We start from the raw sequence: 26144 nt of genomic DNA, 5'->3' as shown, positions 1-26144 counted from the left end.
GGAGGACTTAACACATCCCTTTAAAGTTTAAACTTTTCAATTTTAAAAAAATCGATGAACAAATCCTTTCTCGCAGCTCGTCTCTGGTAGCGTTTCTTCGCAGGCTTTCTTCCTCTTCTTCCTTTTCAAACAAATCTCTTTTTTTATTTAATTAGGCAGAAGAAACTTTCTCCATGTTCCCGGGTTTCCCATCAGAATCCCCATCAGTTACATGCACAGAAGAGAGAGCGGAATAAAGGGAGGGCTCCCGATTTCTCTTTTTCTGTGGGTGTGTTGGCACTTTGCCCGCACCCACCCTTCCCCCATGCCCTCCTCGCCCCCCCCTCCCACCAAAAAAACCCCCACACACATTCATGGGCTGGCTCTTTGAGAAGTGGGCGAAGGTGGATGTCATGCTCGGGGCAGTCCGTTTCCGCAGAATCCAGCCCGGGATTTGACTCCACCTCCAGCCAAGCTGCTTCCCAGTGACAGAAGAGTTGGGACGGAGACTCGCAGTGGGAAGAGAGGCAGGGCGCGGGGAGATCGGGAGAGAAAGAGAGAGAGAGAGAGGCTGCTGCGAAGTCCTCCCCAAACACACACTTCAATGACCAGGCGAGCTGGGGCGAAGCGCGCTCTCCTGCCGGGGCACAAGCAGCTCTGCCTGCCGACGAGGAGTTCTCCCCAAGACGCCTCGCCCGCCGGGAGCACTTTTTCGGAGGGGCAGCGCAAGACCCTGAAAGGACTTCTCCTCTCCCACGACCCGTCGGAAGAGGACTTACTGGAGTGGCAGCGCGAGTGGCCTCGGGAAGAGGAGTAACCGGAGCTCTTTGATTTCCCCCTCCCCGCACCCAACCCTTTCCCCCCTTCCCCCCACCCTCCGTGGAGATGGACACATCGCAGCCCCCAAAGTCGAAATATTGAATCTTTCCCCCCCACCACCCAAAACCTCCACACGCCGCCGCCCCGCGCGCGCGCACACACACGCCCCGCTCCCCCTAGGACGCACGCCGGTAATAATGACAAAGGATTGCAAAGGCGAGAGTGGATCGAGTTTCGCGGAGCGATCCCCTTAAATGGATTACTAAATGGGACACTCCATCAGCTAGTCCTGTCCTCGTAAACCTCCCAGATACATGCACCGACGAGGTACGTGAACTCCTTTTTCCTCTCTCTTCTCTCCCCCCCCCCCCATCCCCATGCACTGCGCTGCTGCTTCTCTGCGCTCCGGGATATGCACGAGGGCATTGTTCCGGGCTGCGTTTTGCAAGCGCGGGGAGCTTGCAGCGCCAGGTCCTGCAGGACAGCAGAAGGATGGTGAAGCGGCGGCGGCTGCAGAGCCAGGAGGAGGCGAGGACTGCTCGGGCACGCTCCATGCCGGAGCCACTTTCTCTCCCCTGACCCGGGTCCGTGTTAGTGTGTGTGCACGCGCGCCGTGCAGTTTCCGGGCGAGGGGAGAACGCCTGATTTCTCTTGCCCTGCTCTTAATCTTGCACGAACTGGGCGCGTTTGTTTTGTTGCAAAAGCGCGCCGCCAGCGCCCTCCCTCCGCCCCGCGCCCTAGCTTTCGCGGCTCGGGGACACTTCGCCCGGGAGCTGCCCGCTTGCTTGGCCGCCGCGGGGAGGGGCGGCTGCCGGGCTGTGAAGCCGCGCCACACACACACACACACACACACCCCGCCTCGGTGGCAGGCAGTGCAGCCGCGCCGCTCCGAGCCCGGCTTTTCCCCGTCGCTCCGCACGAGGCTTCCTTGGGGGGCGAGCAGGATGGGCGTGGAGTCTTTGTTTCGGAGACAATGTGACGGCGGAGGAGAAGCGGCGGCGAGCGGCGGGGGCAGGTGGGCTGGCGAAGCCGTCGGGCCAGGAGGGAAACTTGGGGCTGAGGGAGAGGCGGACCCCCTGCCCCCCCCACCCCCGAGCTCGCCTTCCCCTGCCGGGGCCAACGCCTCTCCTCCGCTCTCGGCGCAGTGACCGGTGCCCACCCTGGTCCCTTGGGGGGGGGAGCAGCGTGTGTGACGGCGCCGCCCGTCTCCGGCTTTGTTTGCGAGATTGGGGACGGGGTTTGGCGCGGGCGGAGGGCTGCTGCTGCTGCTGCTGCTCCTCTCTCTTCCCCCTGTTGCACCCCGCGGTTGAGGGGAGGGGCAGCTGTCGAGTCGGTTTCTCTCTGGAGAACTGACGGGAGAAAGCGAAGTAGGAGAGGCGTTTGGTGTCTGTGGGGAGAGCGGAGCCTCTTCGGAGCCGCGCAGGGCAAGGTTCCTGTCGCCGTTGCTCCCTTTTTTTTTTGAGGGGGGGGGAGAGGAGCATGGGTGGCGCGCTCGCGGGTCACTCTCTCTCCCCTCAAGTCCCTCCTGCAGCCTCCGCGGAAGGGAGGAGTTAATAATGGGGCTCCTTCCCTTTCTCTTGCCGCTTGTGTGTGTGCAGGCAACTCCTGGGGGGCCGAGGTACCTTTGCTCCCTCCCCCAAATAAAATATCTGAGGGGGCCGCCGTCTCCCCAAGTTGATGGGCATCGCCATGCAAACATGTCTTGTGATCAATTATGCGGGGCGAGGCTAAACTGCCCCCCATATTTTATTTAAGTTGGCACCCGTGTGGTTTTCTGTGTGCGCACCTCCTTCACCCCCTTATGGGTGTCCCTGGACCACCGAAAGCATGGGAGATGTCTCTAGACCTAGAAGTGGAGAGGACAATGGGGCTTACACGACACCTTCGAAGAGAACTTAGGAAGGTGTAGCTGAAGGTTGCTTGCTCTGGGCAAAAGAGGGGAGAGGACGCTCCCGTGTGATCCTGCACAGGTAATAATGCACATTGCCTGAGGGGGAATGCTAGAGAAGGAGAAAGGGAAGCGCTAGAGAAAGGGCCAGGCAACGTGGTCCCTTGGGAAAGAGAACTCCTTGTGCTGTTAAGTCCTTTGTATATTATAGTACTGGGAGACCGACCTGTTCCTGAGGCACTGGGGTGACATGTTAAAAAGTTATTGTGATACATATTGTGAAGCCATGGGCATTTGTGTGCATACCACCCTCTGCCTGGCCAGCAGGGATTAATTTGAGCCAGGTCTCACCAAGTATTAACCAACAAACCCTTTTTCAATGCATTACTTTCTGTAATAGTGAAGGGGTGTGCCTTTGAGCATGTGCAGAGTGCCTTTCCCTCGCCACTTTAATAACCACAGCCAGCTCTCCTATTTGGGGTTAAGGGAATAGGATTTTGGGGGCAGATAGTAGTACAGTTTCTATGCAGCCCCCCCAGACCAAGTACCTCTTATTTTATAAACTATCGCTGCCCCCCAAACCTCACATTTCACTTGTTCTCCCCTAACTTCCCTTTGACACTAGGGAATGGTGTGAATGTGGAAAGTCCTTTGGCAGAAATTTTTGTTCCCTCAAAACTGCTGACTGGATGAAGATAATGCCCAAAGACTGGAAAAGGAAGGAGTTAATGGGAGTTCTCCACTCACTGGGGAAGGAGGTGCAGCTCATGGGAAGCTGCTAGGCCCCCTCCCAGCACTGCCCAGACTCCTTTGGAATAAAAATAATAAAGAGGTCAGTGGGAGATTCTCTCAGTATTACCACCAACCACCTTAAGCCAGCCCAGCAGCTGAAGGGAGAGCAGAGGCTGTTGGCTGGTGCTGGTGATGTGTTAGCTGTTAAGGTGTGCTGGCTACATGAGCCTGGAAAGCTCTGGGCTGAGAGTAATGTGTATTAAGTGCTCTGGCTGTGAATTTGCATGAGTGAAAGTGGGAAGCTTACAAATCCCCATGTGTTGTTTTCCCTGCCTGCTGGTCTGGTGGAGAAGTGGAGCAGAACTGAGGCAGCTCAGGGGAGTTGGGGGGGGGAGGCTGGGAACTGCTGGCTGCTGGCTTGGTTTCCCTGGAGCATCATTCGGCAGAACAGCTCGCAGCAATCTAGGCAAAGGGTTCTGAATCCAGACCCGGGGAAATCCAGTTTGGGTATTGTCAGGTTCCAGGAACTATTGCTGGAACAAGTTTCAAGGTTTTCTTAGAGAAGGGGGGCGGGGACTTGTAGAGATGATGGCTGGTTCACACAGTGTTTTGTTTTGCAAAAGTTTCATGGAAAGAGAAGTGAAAATCCGCTTGGTTGTGGTGACTGAAAAGCCGAGTTCAAGGCTGAATGTAAAAAAAAAAAAATCACAATCTCTCTTGAGTTTTCATTCAGTTTTAGCAAAGTGAAAAATGGAGTGCTGTGGTTTATGGATATAGTTATCTGGAACCAGTGAATTTCTGTAGCTGGCTTCATTGTGCAATGATTATTGTATCTTAGCATTTGTGTTCCTAAACCCTGTATGCATATTTTTGTATATCTGCTCCCATTTTTGTGAAGGAAACTATTCTTTCCCCAGGAGTGGGTTCTTATAACTATAATTGAAAACCTGTAGATTTAAGATTGTTCAAATAGGAAGCAATCAGTTTGGTTTGTTTGTGATGGGAATATTTTGTCATCCACAACACAATGGAAGTTAAATCCTCATGAATGCATCAAGCAATTTCTATTAAACCGAAGTTACCAACACACATCATAATTCAGAACCAAGGTTAATTATTAACCTAACATTAAATAAAAGTGGCAGAATTCTGTCTCCAACTATTGTTCTTTTATATTCTACTATTTTTGTGAAAGACAATGTTGCTTTTGTATTGTGACCTTTGTTTTAAAAAGCAGACAAACCAGCTGGGACTCTTGGGAATGTCACTTTTTTGGTCTTGATTCTGCCATCCTTGTTTCCTGGACTTACTGCTTTTCTAGGAATATATTTCCGTAGGGTAGAGGGAGGTGCTTTAAGAAAGCTTGCAGGATGGCTCTGTTGATACCTAGAAATATTACTTTCCAAAACCCCAGAGAGTTTGTAGTTTTTTCTGCTTTAATTAACTGCTCCACAGAGCATATCCTATCCTATCCATGTGTACTCAGAAGAAAGATCTGCTGAGTTCAGTGGGACTCCCAGGCTGCAATTCTAAAAACACTTACCATGGAAGCAAGTCCCATGGAAATCAATAAGGTTTACTTATGAGTAGATATGCATAGGATTGCATTGTGTCTCTTCACATTGTTTAGTGAAAAAGTGGAGACAAGGGAAGAACTAGGCTCTTTAGACCTTTATTTTTAAGTAACAACTGCATATATTGTTCAGTGCATGAGATGACTGGGACTTTTCTTTAAGTGAAAGTACACTGCCAAGATATTTCTCTACGTGATATAATTTCTCATGGCATTGGCATGATCCCATTTAAACACTGATAGTTTATAAAACTTAATCTGGATCTTCCGGACAACTATATATAGGCCTTCGTCCTTTCTTACTTGGGAAAATCTACTGACTTTAATAAGAGCTTAACATAAGGAGGAACTGAAAACTGGTACATGCTGTCTGCGAATGCTGAAACACTGTATAGAGGGGAGGGGAGTGGCTGCAGGGAATACAATAGATAGGAGATAGTTGGTTTGTTCGTTTGCTTTGTACAAAAAGTCAAAGATGATCTGAACCATGAGTAAAAAGAATCCAATTTTCACATATGCTCCCCATACTTTCCATTAGTTAACATCATAGTGCTTATTTTTCTGATAATTAAAGAGACCTACTTCATGTGCTAAACCAAGCTTCCTGAAAGGGAAAGTAACTGGGCACTCAAATGGATAAAGGACACTTCTACTTAACATCCCCAGCTATTTCATGGTAACAAAAGTAGATGCTAGAGCCATAGCTCTTTTCCACAGGTTGTAATTTGAGGAGTGAAGCTAGTGCAGCTGGAGTCTGGAAAAAAGGGCAGCAGGGGTTAAGGGCAAGGAACTGCTTTCATTGATAAAAAAGAGCAAATTAATGATCTGTGATAAATCCAAAATAGAACTGTGCTCGTTAAAAGGAAGTCGGCAGTTGTAAACTTGTTTGTGTGCTTGTTTGGTAAAGGAAAGGGGGAGATTTGTCACCTCCACAAGAGCAAGAAGAACTAAACATAAATGCATATGAAAGGCGCTCACATGGTTTAAGGCAATAAAGGCATAAAAGGATTAAATTGACCTCACCTAACAAATGCATTGCATCTTTGCCTATTTGCAGGAACACATTGATGTGCTATCTAGAGGAATGTCCGGTGTGTTCTGTAGAAATCTATCACTCATTAACCTGACAGGTAACAGACCAAGAGCAGTTAGACGCTGGGATTTCAAGTGCATTCTAACATTTTAGATTCTTGAGGCAGATTATATGCTGTTAGAGGCAGGAGAACATGGCATAAGAACAAAAGTGGTGCCTTTATTACCTCTTTTTCTATATGGCATAATTCAATATCTCAAAGACCAAAACAGATGGGATTATTCAACAAAGTTAATTTGGTTGAAATCAGTGAGGCTATATCAAATAAGACAAGACCTGCACAATTTAGGGCTTCAATAAAAGCATTCATATACAGTTGTACCTTGGATCTCAAATGCCTTGGCTCCCGAACAAATCGGCTCCCGAACAATCGAAACATGGAAATGAGTGTTCTGGTTTTTTAACGTTCTTTTGGAAGCCAAACGTCTGACGTTTGGGGTTTCTGCGGCTACCGGTTGGCTGCAGGAGCTTCCTGCAGCCAATCATAAGCTGCACTTCAGTTTTCAAATGTTTTGGAAGTTGAATGGAATTCCAGAATGGATTTTGTTCTACTTCCAAGGAGAAACAATGGGGAACCTGTTGCCTTTCAGATGTTGGAGACATAACTCACATCATCCTTTACCGTAGGCCGGTCCAACAACACCAGGAGGACCATAGGTTCCTCATCCCTGACATATGTTGAGTCAGAGCATGCTGATATTTAATGGATCATATCATGGAGGAAAAACTGACAACTCGTTGTACATTCTGAGTATTCCAACCCCAATGCAGTCTTGGTAAAAGTGACCACATAGTTAATTAAAACCAACCAGGCATGAGTAAAAAATGTTAAGTAACCTATTGGATATGATCTCAGCCAAAGAAAGACTTCTAATGTAAATGCCCTTCTCTGTGGAGTGGGCGAGTTCACAATTATTTGCAGCTCAGGACATAGTTTCCGCCTCATCACCTGGCTAGGGAAACGTAACCTTTGCTGTTCATGGCACTAATGTAATTCAGAAAATTGGTAGCCTTTTCAGAACATAGAACATAACTTTTTCTGTAGCTGAAAAACACCTTAAGAAGAGGGAAGAGAGGAGGGAATGACAAAGGCTCAATTTGTGGGTGTATGCATACTCATGTAATTATTTAGTCAAGTCTACACTGACAAGACTTGTCATTGTCATTGGTGAGATCGATGCTCAGCCCAGAACATTGATTACAGAAGATCTCGTCCAACTTTTAATTTGACTCTTTTCTCCAGACATTACACCTGCATCTTCTTCCAAGTGGTTTCCAGTGTTTCCTCCATCCCAGAGAAGCAAGCCAGAAGCTAGTATTTCTTCTGTAATGTCTTAATTGGTGGTCGTGAAGTGCCTCTAGTAATTAACTAAGTACATTTCAAAGCATCACAGTTAGATGGGTAAGAGATATACAGCGATCAGGTCACCTGACAGAGAGGATGCTGCTGTCTGTGGGTTGGCAGCTGCTGTTTTCACTCCACGGTCGCAGTAGGACAGTAGCAACAGGAATCAGGTTTGTAAGCCTAGAACTTGTAGCTGCCTGGATTCTGCCTTTAATATGTTTTTATTCCAATGTGTTTTCAACGCCTTGCTTTCAACACTTTTACCAGTTCTCAGCTGGTACCATTTTCCATATCCATCCTGAAACCTCAACTTGGCAGGTTCTAAAATAGTGACCCATGTGCCTTGCCTTTTTGTGTGTGCAGTTAAATGCCACTCACAAAGCAAATGTGGTGTTATTTTGTCAATGAGCCCTTTCCCAAAGCAATTTGCAACTAAACTTGCAATCCCAAGCACAATTACGAAAGAGCAAGTTTTAATTATCTCCTGTGAGGTCGTGCTTGTGCAGAACATCCCTGCTATCTTCTCTTCCCATATGCCCCCCAACTGCTGCTGGGATTCACCCAAGCCTCTGCAGCAAATTTTTTTTTGGGGGGGGTGGTAGGACAAGAATCCATTCTTAAGGAAATCAGCCCTGAGTGCTCACTGGAAGGACAGATCCTGAAGCTGAGGCTCCAGTACTTTGGCCACCTCATGAGAAGAGAAGACTCCCTGGAAAAGACCCTGATGTTGGGAAAGATTGAGGGCACAAGGAGAAGGGGACGACAGAGGACGAGATGGCTGGACAGTGTTCTTGAAGCTACCAGCATGAGTTTGACCAAACTGCGGGAGGCGTGCTCTGGTCCATGGGGTCACGAAGAATCGGACATGACTAAACGACTAAACAACAACAGCCACAAAAGAGAAGAAGAGTAGGATAGTGCCATTGTGTGAACTTAAGTTGTTCTGAGAGCACAATGACTTCGTTGGATGCAAACCCATGAGACTTCTGAGCAGTTGTACTTAAGATAGCACTTGACTGGTCACTGCCCATAATCATAACCATTTGGGTTGAATATTGCACCTAAATATGTTATTAGCCTGTCTGCCCTAGCCTCAGTCTAAGGTTTTGAACTGAGGAGCTGCATGGCCAGTGGCTTACCTCGTGACTACTACAGACTTGCCCATTTGGTACTGACTAAGCTCAGCAGTGTGTGGCATTTGTGGATTTCTAATGGCTCCAATTGCCTGGTAAGCAATGGACTATTGCATCTTTGTGGACAAGCATGGGATCAAAAAAAACCGACATTGTCGGTAGCTAAGAAAGTTCATGTGTTGTGATCTCACCTTGGGGCACTGGAGAAGATTCTAATCACATTGGTAGTGCTCAGGAGTTGGCTTCATGCAGACTTTTCACAGGCTGGCTATTTGATGTCAATTCGGTTAGCATAACTAAATTTGCTCAACTGATAGGTCAACTTAATGCTTCATAAAATAAGCTAAAATAACTGGCTTTAAGAAGAGTTAGTACAGTCAATTTCAGAGGGACTAACTTGGCTTAAATCCAAGAACTTTGGCAGCTTGTGCTGAAAGATGGGTCATGAGTACTTAGTTACTTGATCAGGAATTTGTCCTGAACCATGAATTAACACCTCTACTTTTATTATGGTTAAGCCAGTCTTGAGGTGAGAAAATGAGACAAATTTATGGAATCTTGAATTAGAATTTCCAGTAGTTTTGTTTTGGTTTTTAATCTATTTGCATAGAGTTCCATGTAGTTATCCAGTGGAATCCTGCCCAACTTTTGTGAGTTACTAAATTTAACTCCTTAACTACAATGATACCCTCTTCTGAATTACCTATAGTGTACAGTGGTACCTTGGTTTACAACCATAATCTGTTCCAGAGGTCCGGTTGTAAACCAAAACAGGTTGTAACCCAAGACGCGCTTTCGCCAATGGGGCCTCAAAAAAAAATGGGTTGTAATCCAAAAAAAGGGACACGCACTTCCGGGTTTGACGTGGTTGTAATCTAAAACGGTTGCAAACCAAGGTACTACTGTACTAGACGAATCCTAGTATGTTGCTATTTTATTTATATCCTCCCTTGAAGCCAAAGTTGACACCCAAAGCAAACATTTGTTACAGTCACAGAGCTATAGTATGAGCCCGATAGATTGGCGCCTGAACTGCAGGGGACACAGCCTCGTGATTTGAGTACTTTCCAATATTTTGAATGCCAGTGAGAATAGTAACATAGCAGTCAAGGAAAAGCATTTTCCCTTCCATCTAGTTTTCTGCAGGGTTTTTGTTTTGTAGGAAGAAGCAAGCATTCAGGAACTCCCACCATTGAAGTAGTAACAGACCAGAGTTAGATTTTCCACCTCAATTAAACCAAGCTATTAAACAGTGGTTTTAAGGTTCCGAAACCTACTGTGGGAAACTGAAAATTACACTGGTGGAATTAAACATTTTAAATATTTAGGCTGCCAGAGAATAGCTTATTTTAAATAAATTTATATAGAAACTGTTTACTATTCATGACAGTGAAGAAGCATAAAAGCAGCTAATGTTAAATAGAGAGGCATAGGATGAATTGGAAGAAAGTATACAGCAAACAAACAAACAAACAAATCTCCCCTCACTGCATATCAGTAAATGCATGTAATCGATAACAAAAAATGAAGTTTCCAAGTAAAATATATTCATGTCTAAAATTTGATTCATACTAAGGTTTAATCAAAAGGGACGCGGGTGGCGCTGTGGGTTAAACCACAGAGCCTAGGACTTGCTGATCAGAAGGTCAGCGGTTCGAATCCCCGCAACGGGGTGAGCTCCCGTTGCTTGGTCCCTGCTCCTGCCAACCTAGCAGTTCGAAAGAACCTCAAAGTGCAAGTAGATAAACAGGTACTGCTCTGGCGGGAAGGTAAATGGCGTTTCCGTGCGTTTGCCAGGAGCGACTTAGTCATGCTGGCCACATGACCCGGAAGTTGTACGCAGGCTCCCTCGGTCAATAAAGCGAGATGAGCGCCGCAACCCCAGAGTCGGTCACGACTGGACCTAATGGTCAGGGTTCCCTTTACCCTTAAGGTTTAATCAACTCTTTTTTTTTCCAACTCTTATGTTAAGCGTATTGAGATGCTGCCATATGGAATCATGGTATGTTATTTTGTTTCTGAATGTTACCAACTCCACATAAGTATTTGTTCAGTGTATAAAAAGACTACAAGTTCCTTTTTGTCTGAATGGGCTTTTCGAAATAAAATCCCAAAGTGTATCTGTAGAGACTGAAGCATGGATGGAAAATGATAAGCCAGCTATTAACAGAACTGCCAGTTGCCGCATCTCAAGAGGGAAGACATATGGTAACTCACTACGTTCAGTACTGACCTTTCCCTTTAAAAGTATTTTTTTTTAATAATAGCAATTACTATATACAGTGTTTTAGTGCAGATACTTGGAATTCACTGTGAATATATTGGTCCTCACAATTCTATTCTGTAGCTACCAAGCAAAACATGTCCAGAAAGGAATCAGGCATACTATGTTGAAATCTATGGTATTTTTATTTTTGCCTACATGCTAGACTGCAGGATGAAACTGTTGGCAAAAGTTGTTGGGGGGGCGGGAAAATACTCCATTACGCCTATGGATTCTATATCCAGCTGCCTTCAATGGAAACCAAATACTCATGGCATCAGGAGCAAATGGATGATTTTATGACATGGAATTCAGCCATAGTCTGGGCCCAGCGTATAAAAGCTAGACATTTTCCTGGAGTGGGATTGTGATTGCCATATTGATTATGCACTTTCCCCTCCCAGTATTTATACCATGTGCTTTTCGTCAATATTGCTTAGCCACAAAAACCTCACAAGAATCTTTCAGTAATTAAAAGGAGAGCATCCTTATGCAGCTAGTGAAAGTGAAGTCTTGTTTCTGACTCTCTAGCAAAATCTACATTTTAACTCCAGGAAACTTGACTGCATGGTGTTTCTGGACTCAAAGGTTTCTGGTAAAATAGCAGATAATCTCTTTTAAGTAGCCAACTGTGCTTCATTATAGAGGATTTCTCTATCTTTTTCTCTCGCGAGCGCGCCACTTGCATGGGATACATCTTTTCAGGAAAAGAGAAAAGAGGAAGCAGATAATTTGCTGCATTTTATGAGTTTTTTAATAAAACGAAAACCATTGATACCTGTCAACATCTTCTGTTTAGTGCCAGTTTGACATGGTTCTGTGCTAATTCCTTTCCCATTCTTGAGTTATGGCCTAGCTTGACACTGTCCTTGGCCTCTTCATCTATTAATCATGGATGCTGCTTTCTTATTCGGTTGCCATAGTTTCAGTGCCTCAGATAGTGTTGGGGTGCCTTGGGAAAGGCTTGAGATATACTAGGACTTGCAAGCCTTGCAGTTATTCTGGCACTTGCATAGCTCTGAAAGAACAGAAAACAGCTCCAACATAATTTCAACATAAGAGGAAACTTCTGGATGTGTCTCTCTGGACCTTGTTATGTGCACACCCAGCTGATATTTTCTCCAGGATTTTCTTCTTCCTGGGGAAAAAAACACGCCCAAGAACTTGCAGTTCAGAGACTTAATGGCTGCTTTTATCTACTGCAAGGAAAGGAAAGGGTTTTCTGTTGATGAATGGTTGAGAAAATTAGGGCATTTGGCAATACAGGTAATTTTTTGGTTCTTAGCTGCACATGGCATGATGTTATGTTTTTAATAAAGCCATTTTTTGTAGCTGCCATTCTCAAGTTGATATTAACTTTTCTTTAATTGTGCTTGCAAGCTGATGAACTTTTGTGTCTGGAAACTAGCTATTTCATGTGTTGAGCTTGAAATAAAGGAAAACTGAAGTTTGGTTATCCAAAGAACCATAGCCATTTCATGTTGATTAGAAACATTGCCTCTTCATCCATCCATCCACCCTTTTCAGTGTTTTTGCTCTCAAGTTTTACACTTATATGTTTCTAAATGCAGAGTTATGTATTCCTAGGAAAATATATACATGCGAGAACAACGACTAGCTTCTCAGAAAAATGCTAATCAACTTGAGGGACTAAAACACAAGGCAGTCATTTCTGAACTTAGAGTAAGAAGCAGATTTTCTTGACGCAAATTTCGGTAGAAATCAAATTACGCTGGACAGTAGCAATTCCATGAGTTTCTACACATAGCCGACCCAGTCATGTAGAAAGCAGGGTGGTGAGATCCAATTCTGGCAGCAAAAGGGATGCTGTCCCTCTTCTCCTTCCGTAGATAGCTTGCCTCTCTGCAGAGCCTCCCTTTGAACACCTTGCTCCTCAGCAAGGTCCCAGTATCAGAAGTGAACTTGGCAGGATTAAATGTGCTGGTGGGGTGAGGAGTTGTGTGGAGGTAAGTAGCAGGTCCAGGGAGGGTATATTGTCATGCTCCTTTTATTGTTAAAATTGGACTCCCACACAACTCCATATGAAATAGGCATGTCTAACTTCACCTTGATTACACCATAATCATAGAATTGTAGAGTTGGAAGGGACCCCAAGGGCCATCGAGTCCAGTCCCCTGCAGTACAGGACTCTTTTGCCCAATATGGGGCTTGAACTCACAACCCCTGAGATTTAGAATCTCTTCCTCTACCGCAGACATAGGCAAACCTTGGCCCTCCAGATGTTTGGGACTCCAATTCCCATCATCCCTAGCTAACAGGACCAGTGGTCAGGGATGATGGGAGTTGTAGTCCCAAACATCTGGAAGGCCGGAGTTTGCCTATGCCTGCTCTACCGACTGAGCTGATAAACATTCACAGTGCAGTCCTATGTGCGCCTTCTCTGAAGGAAACTCCACTGAATTCAATGAAACTTGCTTCCAAGCAAGCGTCCATAGGATTGCTGGCTAAATTTTAATATCGCGAAGGGGGGTGCGTTCCTGCAACCTTCTACATATGATTTTTCAAAAATATTGTAGAGTTTTGTCGCTGGAGAAGTTGTGGTGGACCTGCTCTTCTCATTGGAGTGTTAGCATGAGCAGGTTCTGGTTTAGGATAGTCACCCAGATGCAAAAGAGGACAGGGCACCTGTAGAGAGACAGTGTGGTTTAGTGGTTAGAGTGTCAGACTGGGCCGTGAAGCTCTCTGGGTGACCTTGAGCCAGTCATTACCTCCCAGCCTAACCTACCTCAACATGGTTGTTGTGCGGATTAAATGAGAAGTGGGAGAAGCATGTACACTTACCTTGAGCTCCTTGGAGAAAAAGATGGGATATCAATGCAATGCAATATAATAAAAAAATAGTTGAATAGAAGAGGCGATTTCAACAGGTATAGCTTCAGCAGGCTACACCTGAAATTTTCACACAACGGTGTATAAAGTGGAAGAGTCCTGTCTTCTTTTTCACCTGCCCCTCCAGTTCACTGTGGCATTGTAATTGACTTCCCCCCAGAGACAAATTCATTCATTTATTTTTAAAAACCATTTGTTGGCCACCTTTCCCAGCATTCAGAGTGCCATACCATAACAAAACAAATTCAACAAATGAGCAAGCAAACCGAAATCAGCAGTATCAATAAAGACAAGCCAACTGAATCAGAGGTCAAATGAAATAGATCCTTTTTTTGCATCACTCCCAAGACCAATAGAGAAGGGGGATTTGGGCTCTTGGGGCAGGGGGTTCAGAGGTGCTTGAGGTAAGAGCTGCTTCTCACCAGGACCGTTCTTGCATTCCACGGAGTTGGACTTTGAAGCCAGTCTGAGGATGATCTAAGCTAGTACAGGAGGAATAGAAGGAAAGATTCCCTCTCTGAAACATGTGGGACCCAGCTATGAACTTTTCCAGCAGCTTCAATAAGATTAATTTGATAAATTTTAAGAAGAGAAAGAAGAGAAGAGTTTGGATTTGATATCCCGCCTTTCACGCCCTTTAAGGAGTCTCAAAGCGGCTAACAATCTCCTTTCCCTTCCTCCCCCACAACAAACACTCTGTGAGGTGAGTGAGGCTGAGCCCAAGGTCACCCAGCAGCTGCATGTGGAGGAGCGGAGACACGAACCCGGTTCACCAGATTATGAGTCTACCTCTCTTAACCACTACACCACACTGGCTCTCTAAAGAAGCATTTAATGTTCAAGAAAATAACATTATATATATATAAAAAGTTTTATATTAAGCAAACCATTTTAGTCAAAGCTGTGCCAGAGGATTATGCGCTGCTTGTAAGTTTGTCAGATGTGGAACCTGTCTGAAGACATAGTGACATTTGAAATTATAAATAAGCTACTTTTCATTCAGGGATGAATATCAGAACTTCAAGCATGTCATTTCAGCAGCCTGAATAACACGCTTTTGCAGACTATCAACTATTGCCTCCTCTGAAGTAGTTTCTGATTGAGGTTTCATAACATGAAATAGATAAAAGGATAAGTGTTTATATGATGCTAGATGCATCAAGTTTCTGGGGATCAGGAGCTCTAGTTGTAAACCTTTGCTCTTGTGATGGGACAGGAGTTTGGAAATGAAATATATTGTTGCGCGCCACCCCAGTCTCCAAGCGGTGTGAGATTCCGGGCTTCCAGGCACTTATCTGGGGTTCATGTGTCTTTAGGATATATGGTTTATTTATGCAGGTATACAACCTGAGCCCATGATGGAGGGGTTCGCAGCATTAACACCCCAAAAGGGCCTTGTTTCTCCCATAGCCACATCCTTGCATTCATACAGAAGTCAAATATTGCTCTCAGACGTTGCTCTGATTCCAGCTTGCTACTTTCCTTCTAGCTCACATCGCTGCAACTCTAAACTAAGGCTTTGACCTTCTAACCATATCTCAGTTGAGGGAGGGGTTACACCCATTTACTGTTTCAAACAGAGCTCCCTTTTCTTTGTTCTATCAATGGCCCATCACCCAGGCAATCACCTCAACACCAGAAGCTAACCTGGCTTATATTTTAACACCTGTTAGATCCAGGGATTAGAAAAATCTTGCATACAGCCTACTTCCCCTTGCTCCAACTCATAACAACCATATATTTTTTCCCTAAGGGCATCACAATGAGATTCTGGAATCATTTCTCACTAAGTAAGGAGCATGTCAGTTAATCTATATAATCTTGCGATGGCTCAGTTGTTTGACAGTGAAAGTAGATGTCCTGATCACAGTACAATACTCATATGGGTGGAAGCTGGTTTGTTTCAAAGCAAAAGTGATATTAGGGAAGGCATATCATAGATCCAAGGGATGCAGGTGGTGCTGTGGGTTAAACCACAGAGCCTAGGACTTGCCGATCAGAAGGTTGGCGGTTCGAATCCCCGCGATGGGGTGAGCTCCCGTTGCTCAGTCCCTGCTCCTGCCAACCTAGCAGTTCGAAAGCACATCAAAGTGCAAGTAGATAAATAGGTACTGCTCAGGCAGGAAGGTAAACGGCGTTTCCGTGCGCTGCTCTGGTTCGCCAGAAGTGGCTTAGTCATGCTGGCCACATGACCCAGAAGCTGTACACCGACTCCCTCGGCCAATAAAGCGAGATGAGTGCCACAACCCCAGAGTTGGTCACGACTGGACCTAATGGACCTTTACCTTTTATCATAGATCCAAGGCTGAAAAGGTATCTTAAACAAATTCATTTGTGTTCCCAGAAGTTGTTCTGGATTAGTCAAGTTAGATATGGACACAACCAAGCTCTTTTAAGAAAGTTTGCATCTCTTGTATAAAAGGTAGTGCATGATGTTGGGGTTTAACATTTATGTTTCACCTGGTGTTTTCCAGTTATGATTTATCTGCAAAAGACTGCTCCGAGTAGATTAAGGACTTGATTAAATTACTGCCAAAAAATGGAGATCCAAGACTATTTTAATTTTTTAAAATTCAGTTAAAAAATCTTTTTAAAATGACACTTTTAGGCACATGCATTGGGCATTCTGTGGTATGGTTGCTCTAGAGTCTAGCGCAATGTAAGCACAGGTGGCAGCCATTTTGCATGGGGATTCTGTTCCTGGCCCCCACGTGCATTGTTGGAGTGTGCATAAGCCTGCTCCATTCTGCCCTCTTCTGGCTCCCAAACGACCTGTGTATCAGTTGGATGCATGGCAAATGGTCTCTGTCTGTATTGCATAACAATCGTATGCATGATATCAGCAAATCATGTATTTTTTGTGAATATCATTTGGTGACTTTGGCTCATACTACAACATGTAATCTAGATTTGGGGCTTGTGTATTTGTGGCTGTGATGCCTTGGACACATAGCTGTCAACTTACAGATTTGAAAATAAGGGACCAGCAGCCTCGAAAATAAGGGATTAGCAGCCAAAATAAGGGATTTTCCGGGCACAGGTATGTTCAACTTCTGAGCCCCTCTGCGCCAAAGGCAGAAAGCCCAGCCAGCAGCCAAACGAAGCCTCAAGCGGTGGTTCCCACAGCGCAGCAACCCAGCAAGGGGGATGCAGCAAGGAAAACCACCGTCACCTCTCCACTGGGAAGCGCTGAGCAAAGGCGAGTCCCCAGGCAATGCAGCCGGGCACAAGGCATGCAAGCTCCACCCCCCAGTCATTCTTAGACTCCTTATTGGGTGAGCAGCCAAGCAACACAGTTGGAGCCTCCCTCCTCCCTGGCCGGGAGGGAGAGGAGCTGCTTCCTTTGAAACCCGGGAAATTTAAGGGACATCATCAATAAGGGACAGTAGCGGGACACAGCGCTGGGATAAGGGACTTTCCCGCCAAATAAGGGACGGTTGACAGCTATACTTGGACAGCATAAAGTTTCTGAACCCTTTTTAGTTCTTTAAGATGCTGTTGAACTTAGGCCTCCAGGTCTGCAAGGCAAGCAAGGTCTGTCACGTCCTTGGCTCAACCTCACAATCTTATTTCCAGCCACAACATATTTTCATATGTAAATTTATTTACACACTCTTAGATTTTCCACTGTCTAGCCTTTAGGCTGGCCTAAGATTAAACTGTTGTGTAAGCTCGAACCCGGTTGAATCATTGTAAAATCAGTCATTTGGGACATATAGCATATGTTGTACGTTGTACATTGTGATGGGATGAGATTATGGCCAGGATCAACAAGACAAAGCCAGAAGAAAGTGTCACAGTTAAATTGTTTCATGTGCAGACGTAGTTGGAACCTGTTGAAAGAAGATTCTACTTTGGCTAACTTCCAATATAGAACTATTCTACAGGTTGAATTAAAGACTTCAGACATGTCCACATCCATCCCTATGGTACACAGAGTTCAGGATTTTAAGTGTATTCCTTTTCAGGAATGAATTTGCCAATTTTTAGTGTTTTTATTTGCCTATTTTGAGTGTATATAGACGCGATCTCAGGTGAGGACTGTACCATTTCACCTTGTAAGTGCACAAAATTTAATGAACTTTTCAGAGGTGTATAACACAAGTATTTTTTTCTACAAATGCAGAGCAACCTTATCATATATATATATTCAGAAATATACTTCCTGGAAAATGCGCCTATAATATTGCAGTTTGGGGATGTTATTATCTAACTGTCTCAGTATTTGATTCACTCCGTTTTCCATTTGTTCTTCAAAACATTACTTACTTGAAATGCATTTCATATCACTTGAAGAACAGATTTCTTAATAAATGTTCAATGTATCATATTAAAACCATTTTTACATTAGGATTTTTAAAAGATGATGATCATGTATCTTAAATAAAGCTCTGGTTGTATTCAGCTCACTGGTGGTGTAGTAGAATAATTTGTACTTATTAATTATAAATGTTGAGCTTTTGCAGTTCAGACTTATTGATCTTTAACCATCTTAATGAGAAATTACCTAAATTAAATTGATTTAATATTCGCGGTAATGTGTTCTAGGAAAGTGATAATGTAACATAACTCCAGAACTGTATCCCATCGAGCAAAAATGGCCTTTCATGCAAATAAATTCTTACTGTATTTTTTTCAGGCAGGGATTCGAATAAAGCGAGAAAATAAATCTAGTTCTTAGAACAGCAATAAAAAGATATAATATTTTTTGGTGTATCTCTTTGGGTCTAGGTCTGAGCTAGAGAAATGGGAAATCCACAAATTACTGTAGGTTGGATCTATTCTAGACTAACAGAGCAATCCAAACCACCCCACTTTTTACCTGACCCAAGACTATGTTTGGATTAGATGGATGTGCCCCTCTTTCCAGCTCAGCCACTTTCCCACCAGCCATGACTGAGCTCCCTCTTCCATGCACACCAAATGTGTGGGCAGGAACCATTGGAAAGCCCCAAAAATGATGTGTTCTGAGGGTGGGGAGCAAGTAGGGCTGAGATGGTCCAACTCCTTTCACGTAATGGCATCAGGCACAATTTTGGGCCTGTTGCTATGCCTTTGGAGCCTGCCCACTTTCTGCAGCAGACGACATGAGCACAGTAGGGCTATGGATGTGGCAGTGGCTTTGCCGCTCTGCCAAACCACGCTAGCAGGAGGGGGTAGTTTGGGTTGTTGTTGAAGTGAGAATAGCGAAAACACAGCTAAGAAGCTTAGATCATATATATGACTTACACCCCTCTTTGGAAATTAAACCCATGTCCAGACTTTTAACATTCAAAAACTTTACTTGCAGAAACATAGTATTTATAGTCACACACTTCTCCAAACATGGTAGTGCAGTCTCTTCTTCTAGCTTCCAAACAACTGTATTTTCTTTTCTTTCCAGAGCTCAGCACTCAGCCATCTCTATCTCAGTTAGGCCATGCCTTTCAGCTCCTGTAACAGATTTCCACTTTTGCCTTCTCCTGCAGCTTTGTTCTTTCTTTCAGAGTGCAGTAGAAGCATTCAACTTAGCAGTGTTCACTGTGGATTCTAAAACACAGTCATCTTGCACCACATAAAATGGAGTCTCTCCTTAACTAGATACCTCACACGAGACCAACGTTAGCCAATCGCATGAGAACTACTAGAGAACTCTCTAGAATTCAGTTACCAACCAATTGAATTTAAATACATAGTAATGCATACAAGCATTTACTAGTTCAGTGAATGAAATTACCATACTTAACGGTTGTGGCTTTCCTTAGTTAATCATAAGTCTAATTGGTTTCAGTAGGAACTAAGTTCAACCAACTTAGCCTGGATTCACCCCTGTGTTCACAAACTATTTGCCAAGGTAAGATGAGTGTGGGGTGTGGAGGGGATATTTATAGGCAATAATTGGTGGGCGAGAGAAGGAATTATTTATATTTTTGGCACCGGCTGATTTGCACCCTTAAACTGTCTCTGTGGGCTAATTTTGAGCCCAGATGGGGGGAAATATTAAAAATGGACAGGAGAACTTGTAAGGGTGAAATAGCATGCTGGGGAAAAGGCTATGCATCTCTTCCTGACTTCAAAGTCTCCTCTGCAGATATCTCTCTCCTGTCACTATATTTGTGTTACCAGGTAAGTTCATGATTTGACGCTCCATGTTTGTCTCAGAATATGTAGTTCTGTCCAAGACTAGCATTAAAATTCCATCAGGTTTTTTCTTCCCCAAAGCAAGGACTGTTGCACAAGTCCTTTTAAAAGCTGTTCTGGCAGTGGGAAAAGTTGTTGCATAAGCCATTGCAGTCATTTTATTATCTGCAAGGTGTTTCCTTTTTGTTTTGATGAAGGGGAAGTTGAGCGTGTTTGGCTGCGTAACTTTTACATCCTTAGAGGAAACATGTGATACAAGGTGTTGTCTTCTTCACCTTTCACCTTGCTCTCAACATAAAGCCCAGACATATTGCCAGAACATTTCCTTTCCCATGATCAAGTTGTTCTTTGGTAAAAAGGGGAGTTCCAAAATCCATTATTAAACAACCTGAAGGTTTTCTGAAGATCGAATGGGATAACTCACAGATAACTTGGATAGGTCTCTTGGATCTGGCAACTTTGTGAAGGGAACAGGAAGTTCAAATCCTTTCAGCTTCCTGTTTCTCCCATGTAGAACTTTACTCCCACGTGAAACTTTCTACTTCTCAGCTAGAACTTTAACATCTCCCCTGCCTGGGAAGCACAAAATACTTTCAGTGTCACAGCAGCCCGAACAAGTTTGGAAAATACAGAAAGGCAGATGACCAGGAAGCCACATAATCACATCTAAGACTTAGGGTGTACACAAACATAGTTTTATTTTAGAATCGAGAGAGACTGAGTGCTTGCTTTTTCTACCTAATCCACACACAATCTAGACCTACTGCATATTTTTTTGCCCCGGAAAATACATATTGAGATACTGCATTACCGCTCAGTGTGTCCATTTGAAAACAGATGGAAGTTGTTCCAGCAGTTGCGGGGGGTGTTTTCACACCTGCTCACTGATGTTGTGGGTGGGCATATTCCAAGATCACAATCTCCATTTCCCCCTTCGTTACATGTGCAGGGCAGAAAAGGCACAGATAACCGAATCAGGGGGAGGGTTTTCAAGCACACATCAAGTAACCACACCACAGGTGAACAGCAGGATCTAGAACCTATCTAGACTGAAAGCAAAACTTTCATTTTTTTGCCCTACAAATGAATTAGTGTGTGCACAGCCTTTGTTGTTCTTCTGATCGTGCACCTATGTTTTTGACAGTCAGGCGAAAAGTCAGAGTTTGTTCATCACTTTTATCTTCTTGCCAGGAAAAGCTTCATTTCTACTTTTCTATGTGCCCAGCAGCTGTTTAGGGAAGTTTTTAATGTTTGATGTTTTACTGTGCATAACATTTGAATGTGTTGGAAGCAGCCCAGAGTGGCTGGGGCAACCCAGTCAGATGGGCAACATATAAAATTATTATTATTATTATTATTATTATTATTATTATTATTATTATTTATTAATTCAGTGAAAGAAGAGAGTCCTGTTGAAGTTGCAAGTCCATGATAAGTTTAGTCTAGAAAAGCAGATGGATTTGTTTAGTTTAAAACTTCAACCATATAGCTGAGACAAGTTTTGCGCATAAAAGGTATTTAGCCCTTTAATAATAAGACTGCATTCTCAGACTCGGAGAGTATTACTTCATCTTTAGCAAGCGCTTTAAATTTGTTACTGCCATATATTTTTGCAATAGATATTTTTATCCATTCTCGTATGAGTGAAGTGCTGAAGGTGACATCACTTGCGAAAATATAAATAGCACCTCGCCCAAGTGTTGTTTGTGCTAGAGAAATTGCAATACTTCAAGCTGGCTCCTTATTGTGGGTGACATGGCGCTGAAAATTAATGCGGGTTTTATACTGAGGCAGTGATGGACAGTGTGGGATTTATAAGGAGCCTTGATATCAGCTACACAGATAAAATGCATGCTGTAATGTAATTGCTATGGCAGCTATTTGCTGGAGCTCCTCCTGCCCTATCAGCCTGCCCAGACACTACAGTCAGCACCATAGAGTGGGGTTGCCATTGTGCCACCAGCAAACATAGCTCATGTGGTGACATGAGGCAGGGCCTTTTTTGTTGTGGCACCTTAGCTGTGGAAGTTCACTAGCCACCCAGCCGTGTGGATAATGAAATCTTCATTGGCCAAGTAGAAACCTATCTGTACATCTGGCCCTTTTAAATGTGTTGTGGGAGGGGGGTTATTGGTTTGTTGTTGTTCTTATTTTTACTATGTATTTTGCGGTTTTTATATTGTAATTTTTTGTGTGAACTGCCCTGAGATCTGCGGATGAAGGCCGGTACGCAAATTGAAGAAATAAAAATAATAGTGAAAAAGTAAATTCGGGGGAAATTACCAGAGATAATCTCAGCCTTTCCGTATTTTACGCTTCTCTGTTTTACTATGGTTGTGTTTTAATTGTTGTCCGTGCTGTGAGACGCATTTATATTATGCTGGAAACCGTTCTGTGATAGGCTGCGTGATGAAGGGAAGCGAATAAAATTTCTAAATAGATAAATATTATTAAAGGGCCTGTGACACGCAGAAGGGCTAGGCGCTGTGAGTTGCTGTGCTGGTTTAGCAGGACTTGAGACGGGTCACAAGGGTCCGGGTCTTGCTGGAAGCTGTAGCTCTTTGAAGGCTAAACTGCAGTTACCAGAATTCGGGGTGGGTGTGTGCTTTAAATGTATAGAAGTTGTGCCCCCATGTGTAATTTCAGGTGCTAGCAAAAGTGACTTATTTTAGTATGTGTGAACTTGAGTAGATACTTTTGTAAAGGTAAAGGGGCCCCTGACCATTAGTGGCCAACTCTGGGGTTGTGGCCAACTGGTTGTGGCCAACTCTGGGGTTGCGGCGCTCATCTCACTTTATTGGCCGAGGGAGCCGGCGTACAGCTTCCGGGTCATGTGGCGAACCAGAGCAGCGCACGGAAACGCCGTTTACCTTCCCACCAGAGCGGTACCTATTTATCTGCTTGCACTTTGATGTGCTTTCGAACTGCCAGGTTGGCAGGAGCAGGGACTGAGCAACGGGAGCTCACCCCATCGCGGGGATTCGAACCGCCGACCTTCTGATCGGCAAGTTCTAGGCTCTGTGGTTTAACCCACAGCGCCACTGTAGCTTTAATAATTACACGAGGAGAGGGATGAGTTCTCTGCTCTTATTAGTATCCGCCCCCCCCAAGTTGGTTGAGGCAATCACAATCTACAATACAAATTGTACAATTCAATACAATATTGTATTGTACAATACAGTAAGATACAAAGATTTCTGCTTTACATTGCAATCTTGTACCCACTTAGCTGGGAGTAAGCCCCATTTAATTCAGTGGGTCTTGCTTCTGAGTAAACATGTATAGAATGGCATGCTTGAGATTTAAATATAAATTTTTATAGTGGGCTTCTGGAATTTTGTTCAGGGAGCATTGTCCCATAAAAGCACATGCAAATAATCATCTTAATGTATCTGCATAAATGCCTCAGATTCTATGGCATCATGTCTAGTTTTTGCACAAAACTTCCTTTATATCCTACTTTTTCCCCCATTTTCCCTTTCTTTCTCTAGTCTGCCCTCTCGTGATGATCGGTCTCATTGCAACTACTCTTACCAGCCAGCTGTTTAGTGAAGCAGCTGAAATAAGGAAACTGCTAAAAAGTGGGGATTTTGCAATATGTAATTGCGATGTTTATAATATTGAAAACACTTTGCAGTTTTTTGAGCAAAATGTTAGGCTATGCATGTGTTCACATGCACAAAATAAAAGCTTTTATTGCCTATTAGCTTTCACGTGATTCTCTCACAATAACACTAATCGTAATACTGCACAGAATATTTTAAAATTCTATTTCTTCTGTAATTCTAACGAAAGACAGAAGATTAAATTCAGTCAAATTCAAAATAGTTTCCCATTAAAGAATGATAGCTAGAGAAAGCTTGCACAGCCTTCAAATAACAATGCTTTGCTGGATTTAACGGTGAAAGTATCTTCTCTAGCATCCTGAACAGTTTATGGGGGCAGAAGGAACCCAGTTTTCCCTCTTATTCAAATGTGCTGTAGCGTTCAAGGCCGGAAGAAATAAAAAATTCGCTTGTAACCAGTACTCAAAATTTGCCAGGCACATTTTGCACCTGGCTATCAACAACTTGCAACCAAGTGAGGATGCCCGGGTGCCAGAATAGCGCTTGATGTCTCCATTCCACCCTCCATGATGATGCTTGCCTGGGGATCCTTGGATCCTGACTGTTTCCACACACTAGCAACACTTCCTGTAGAATTCTATCCATTGTATTTAATCTGCACAATCAGAATGAATTTCAGGAACCAACATGACTTTTGAGCCGTCTGGCCCCCAAATGGCAACTAGATATTCCATTTTTGCAACTGTAACTGGTTTAAGGAGCTGTTTGGTGCCTAGCTTATACAGTGGTACCTCGGGTTACATACGCTTCAGGTTACAGACTCTGCTAACCCAGAAATAGTGCTTCAGGTTAAGAACTTTGCTTCAGGATGAGAACAGAAATCGGGCTCCGGCGGCATGGCAGCAGCAGGAGGCCCCATTAGGTAAAGTGGTGCTTCACGTTAAGAACAGTTTCAGGTTAAGTATGGACCTGCGGAACGAATTAAGTACTTAACCCAAGGTACCACTGTATACCCAAGTTTCTAACACTACATGTAATTGTTATCAGGTGAAGATGGAGCACCATGCATGTGTGAAATTGCTGACTTCCTTGTAGTCTCCAGTGCAATCCCAGGATGGTTATTTATTTCATTTATTTATTTCATGAATTTTATACGCCGCTTGATTGTAACACCCACCCACCCCCCAAAAAGGGGGGGGGGCCAGCAAAGCCGTTTCTGTCAGTTGGGGCCTGCTAGCCAATCAACAACCACATTAATTGACAATGAAAATTTCTTGGCCTTCATCCAGTTTACTGCTGCATTAAGGCAGTGGTCCAAAGCTTGCAGAGCCCCTCCTGATTCAGATGCTGAGGAGGAAGAGAGCTGCGTGTCATCAGCGTACAGAAGGAACTGTGCTCCAAAACGCCTAATGATTGCTTTCAGTGGCTTCATGTTAAATAGCGTTGGGAGCAGAATACTGCCCTGTGCAACTCCATAGCACAGATGCTGGGAGGACAAAGAGCATTCCACCCACATGTTCTTAGGTCTCAGCTGCACAGCTAGGACCAGAAAGTTTGTAGTATAGTGCCTCCAATACCACACAGTCAGTTCAGGAAGATATCATGGTCAATGGTATCAAAAGCCACTGAAAGATCAGGGAAGAGTAACAGGATCGCGTTCTCCTCATCCTTCTTTCAGGAAAGGCCATCCATCATGTTGGCCAAGGCTGATTCAGTTCCAAAATCACCCAGTGGATTAAAGAGATAATCTGTGTCATCCAGGAACACATGTTCCTGGGATTGTTTTTGATTGTATGCTATATGATATACACAAGGGCCACAGAAAGAGTTTGATATAGACCAATTTTTAAAAACAAATGGATTACAAAAAATCTCTCAGGAAAACAAGATAATGCTGAACCATAAAATTACAGAACAGGAGGTAGAAGGTGCCATTCAGAATATGCAGTTGGGTAAATTTCCAGGGCCGGATGGTTTAACCTCAAAATATTATAGATCTTTGAAGGATTGGTTAATTCAGCCACTAAAGGAGGTCTGTAATGAAATTTTGGAGGGGGAAAAAGCGCCAGAGTCGTGGAAGGAAGCTTATATTACACTTATACCGAAAACTGAGTCGGAAAAGACACAGCTTAAGAACTACCGCCCCATATCCCTGCTCAATGTGGATTATAAAATATTTGCTGATATTTTGGCTAATAGATTAAAAAAAGTATTAGTGGAAGAGATACATAAGGACCAAGCTGGCTTTCTCCCAGGTAGGCACTTGTCTGACAACACGAGGAACATAATTAACATTTTGGAGAAGTTGCAAGTGAATATTAATACTAAAGCAGTTTTAATTTTCATAGATGCGGAGAAAGCCTTTGATAATATTTCTTGGAATTTTATGAAGAAAAATCTTCAGGGGATGGGGGTGGGTCAAGGGTTTGAAAATGGTATAAGTGCAATTTACTCAGAACAAAAGGCTAAGCTAATAGTCAATAATGTGATGACAGAGGAATTTAAGATGGAGAAAGGGACACGACAAGGCTGCCCAATTTCCCCATTGCTTTTTATTTCAGTCCTGGAGGTTTTGCTAAATATGATTAGAAGGGACCGTCTGATTAAAGGTATCCAGGTCGTAGCCAAACAATACAAATTGAAAGCTTTTGCAGATGACCTAGTTTTGACTTGCTGTTAAAATGGAACACGCAGGATGAAACGGTTAAATCTGCAATGATTAAATGGGCACAAGATATTGGGCACAAGACATTATGTTTGCTGACTGGGAACAGTTGTGGACC

The 26144-nt window shown here is 43.9% G+C and overlaps 1 protein-coding gene across 13 annotated transcripts in view; it reads left to right on the top strand.

The window, feature by feature from the left end:
• The first annotated feature begins 343 nt into the window (after positions 1–343).
• Positions 344–26144, top strand: part of SEMA6A (semaphorin 6A) — a 176674-nt gene continuing 150873 nt past the window's right edge. For 3 of the 13 annotated variants that reach the window (XM_083576608.1, XM_083576615.1, XM_083576605.1), the window contains exon 1: positions 389–1125. The gene's annotated coding sequence lies outside the window, so the exon portion shown is untranslated. Of the gene's footprint in view, positions 1126–1675; positions 1814–2385; positions 2769–26144 lie in introns of those variants that run through there. The other 10 variants (XM_083576607.1, XM_083576613.1, XM_083576611.1 and 7 more) reach the window with 6 other exon arrangements.

The sequence above is a fragment of the Podarcis filfolensis genome, assembly GCF_964270895.1.
Source record: "Podarcis filfolensis genome assembly, chromosome: 11".
Classification (NCBI taxonomy): domain Eukaryota; kingdom Metazoa; phylum Chordata; class Lepidosauria; order Squamata; family Lacertidae; genus Podarcis; species Podarcis filfolensis.
The sequence above is the reverse complement of the archived record's forward strand: the minus strand, read 5'-3'. Positions and strand labels throughout refer to the sequence as shown.